This window comes from Bison bison, unplaced genomic scaffold (genome assembly GCF_000754665.1).
Source record: "Bison bison bison isolate TAMUID 2011002044 unplaced genomic scaffold, Bison_UMD1.0 scf7180017864285, whole genome shotgun sequence".
Classification (NCBI taxonomy): Eukaryota; Metazoa; Chordata; class Mammalia; order Artiodactyla; family Bovidae; genus Bison; species Bison bison.
Genome location: NW_011494857.1, coordinates 321,600 through 325,357, shown reverse-complemented (window position 1 = coordinate 325,357; position 3,758 = coordinate 321,600). Strand labels below are relative to the sequence as shown.

General features: G+C 42.9%; 1 protein-coding gene across 1 annotated transcript in view; it reads left to right on the top strand.

Annotated features, from left to right (window-relative positions):
• Positions 1 to 3,758, top strand: part of CCDC114 (coiled-coil domain containing 114) — a 26,920-nt gene that overhangs the window by 9,049 nt on the left and 14,113 nt on the right.

The window sequence follows — 3,758 nt, the reverse complement described above, 5'->3', positions numbered from 1 at the left end:
ATGATTATCTGGGTCATGAAGATCTTTTTTGTACAGTTCTTCTGTGTATTCTTGCCACCTCTTCTTAATATCTTCTGCTTCTGTTAGGTCCATACCATTTCTGTCCTTTATCGAACCCATCTTTGCATGAAGTGTTCCCTTGGTATCTCTAATTTTCTTAAAGAGATCTCTAGTCTAGTCTAGTCAATCTAATCACACTAGGACCACAACCTTGTCTAACTCAATGAAATTAAGCCATGCCTGTGGGGCAACCCAAGACAGGTGGATCATGGTGGAGAGATCTGACAGAATGTGGTCCACTGGAGAAGGGAATGGCAAACTACTTCAGTATTCTTGCCTTGAGAACCCCATGAACAGTATGAAAAGGCAAAATGATAGGATACTGAAAAAGGAACTCCCCAGGTCAGTAGGTGCCCAATATGCTACTGGAGATCAGTGGAGAAATAACTCCAGAAAGAATGAAGGGATGGAGCCAAAGCAAAAAGAATACCCAGCTGTGGATGTGACTGGTGATAGAAGCAAGGTCCGATGCTATAAAGAGCAATATTGCATAGGAACCTGGAATGTCAGGTCCATGAATCAAGGCAAATTGGAAGTGGTCAAACAAGAGATGGCAAGAGTGAATGTCAACATTCTAGGAATCAGCAAACTCAAATGAACTGGAATGGGTGAATTTAACTCAGATGACCATTATATCTACTACTGCGAGCAGGAATCCCTCAGAAGAAATGGAGTAGCCATCATGGTCAACAAAAGAGTCTGAAATGCAGTACTTGGATGCAATCTCAAAAACGACAGAATGATCTCTGTTCGTTTCCAAGGCAAACCATTCAATATCACAGTAATCCAAGTCTATGCCCCAACCAGTAACACTGAAGAAGCTGAAGTTGAACGGTTCTATGAAGACCTACAAGACTTTTTAGAACTAACACCCAAAAAATATATCCTTTTCATTATTGGGAACTTGAATGCAAAAGTAGGAAGTCAAGAAATACCTGTAGTAACAGGCAAATTTGTCCTTGGAATACAGAATTAAGCAGGGCAAAGACTAATAGAGTTTTGCCAAGAAAATGCACTGGTCATAACAAACACCCTCTTCCAACAACACAAGAGAAGACTCTACACATGGACATCACCAGATGGTCAACACTGAAATCAGATTGATTATATTCTTTGCAGCCAAAGATGGAGAAGCTCTATACAGTCAACAAAAACAAGACCAGGAGCTGACTGTGGCTCAGATCATGAACTCCTTATTACCAAATTCAGACTTAAATTGAAGAAAGTAGGGAAAACCACTAGACCATTCAGGTATGACCTAAATCAAATCCCTTATGATTATATAGTGGAAGTGAGAAATAGATTTAAGGGCCTAGATCTGATAGATAGAGTGCCTGATGAACTATGGACTGAGGTTCGTGACATTGTACAGGAGACAGGGATCAAGACCATCCCCATGGAAAAGAAATGCAAAAAAGGAAAATGGCTGTCTGGGGAGGACTCACAAATAGCTGTGAATAGAAGAGAAGTGAAAAGCAAAGGAGCAAAGGAAAGATATACCCATCTGAATGCAGAGTTCCAAAGAATAGCAAGAAGAGATAAGAAAGCCTTCCTCAGCGATCAATGCAAAGAAACTGGTTTAGATTTGTCAGTAACCCATCCTCCCACCCAATAATGGCACTTCTGTGTATATACCCTGGAACCAGGATTCGTGAAAAAATGTTGATAGATGCATTATTCATATCATCTAGCTCCAGATTAACCCAAATGTCCATTAATATTTGAATGAATAAATAAATTGTGGTATATTTTTATAATGACATAATATATGTGTGTGTGCTCAGCCACTCAGTCGTTTCTGACTCTTAGCAACCCCATGGACTGTAGCTCACCTGGCTCCTTTGTCCATGGGATTTCCCAGGCAAGAATACTGGAGTGAGTTGCCATTTCCTTCTCCAGGGGATCTTCCCCACTCAGGGAGCGAACTCTGGACCTCTGCATTGGAAGTGCAGAGTTGTAACCACTGGACCACCAGGAAGGTCCCTACTACATCACTTCATATAAGAGACTTGAGCATCCTTGGATTTTGGTATCTGAGAGGAGTCCTGGAACTAATCTCCTGTGAACACTGAAGAATGTAATTTTTCTGCAGAACTGGGAAACTAGTATAGTCAATTTCAAGCTACCAGCAATTGAACTCATGTACTTCCTGAAAATGTAACTGTGAGCTCTCAAGCACTGTCTGAGGAGCCCCAGTATCACACTGCTAACAACTCTATTACAGCGGCTTGGCTGAACAACCCAGTAAGGGTTTGCATCCTAACAACCAGAAACCACTTGGAAAAAAAAAAAAAAAAAAAAAATATATATATATATACATAAGTTGAAGAAAATCATGTTTAGTTCTTAAAAACCACGATTACCTGTGGGATGTTTCTGCCTTTGGGGCACTGTGCAACTTTTCAGATCTTGGTTAGCTTGGACTCACCACTCATTCCATACTGATTTCTGTGCAGCACTTGCGTTCTTTTTCTAAACTGAAATTTTACTGAGATAATGATAGATTCACAAGCAGAGAAGTCCTTGTATGCTTTGCCCAATTTCTCTCAATGGCACCATTTTGGAGTTTTGATTCTTGTTTTTTCAAAAAGATGTGTCATCCAAAGGAATGTAGCACCACATCCTGTTGAACCTAGCAACGACCTTGAGCTCCCAGTTCATGTGGTGTCTGACTAATGTCCATGTGTCTCCCTCAAATTTTAAAATATCCCTATGGTTGCCCCTTTGAGTTTGCTGCAACGCTCTGGGGGTGCCTTGGTGCATGCATGCATTTCTTAGGGTGGCTTACACGACAGAAATTCATTGTCACACAGCTCTGGAGGCCAGGAGTCCATGATCAGGATGTGAGCAGGACTGGTTCCTTTGGAAGCCTTGAGAATCTCTTCTGTGTCTCTTGCCTGTGTTCTGCTGGTCTACCGGAAACCTTTGGCATTCCTTTGTATGTAGAAGCATCACGCTGATCTTTGCCTTCATCTATTTTTTTTTTCTCTTAAAAAAAAAATTATACAATTTTAAAGGTTATACTTGAGGAGATGTCTGTCCAGGGGCAAGCATTTGCAGCAAAGGGCCCCAGGTCCCAGTCTATCTCACTCTCAGACTCTTGTCTCCAGTTTGTTCACTGTGAGTGGTGTCTCATCCACCCAGATCACATGTTTCTCCCAAAATACCAGAAAGAATTCAGGCTGGCTCAGTTTGGGGCACACATCCATCCCTAAATGGATTAGCTTGGGGCTTCCCTGGTGGCTCAGTGGTAAAGAATCCGCCTGCCAATGCAGGAGACACGGGTTTGATCCCTGATCTGGGAAGATCCCACGTGCTGCAGAGCAACTAAACCTGTGCACCACGACTACCAAGCCCACGCTCTGGAGCCTATGAGGTGCAGCTACTGAAGCCTGCGAACCCTAGAGCCCGTGCTCTGCAAGCAGAGAGGCCACTGCAAGGAGAAGCCTGCTCCCCGCAACTAGACAAAAGCCTGCGTGGCAATGAAGACTCAGCACAGCCAAAAATAAATACAATTTAAAGATTATTTAAAAAAAAAAAAGAATTGTCTAGACCTGGGTCATGTGGCCAGCAGGGCGGCTTCTTACGGTTGGAAGCCAGACCCACGTGGAAGGTTGGGTACTGATCTCAGAAGCAGGTCCAGCTGATGGCCAGGCACACAAGGACTGCTCCTGTCAACCGCCCTAAGTCACTCACCC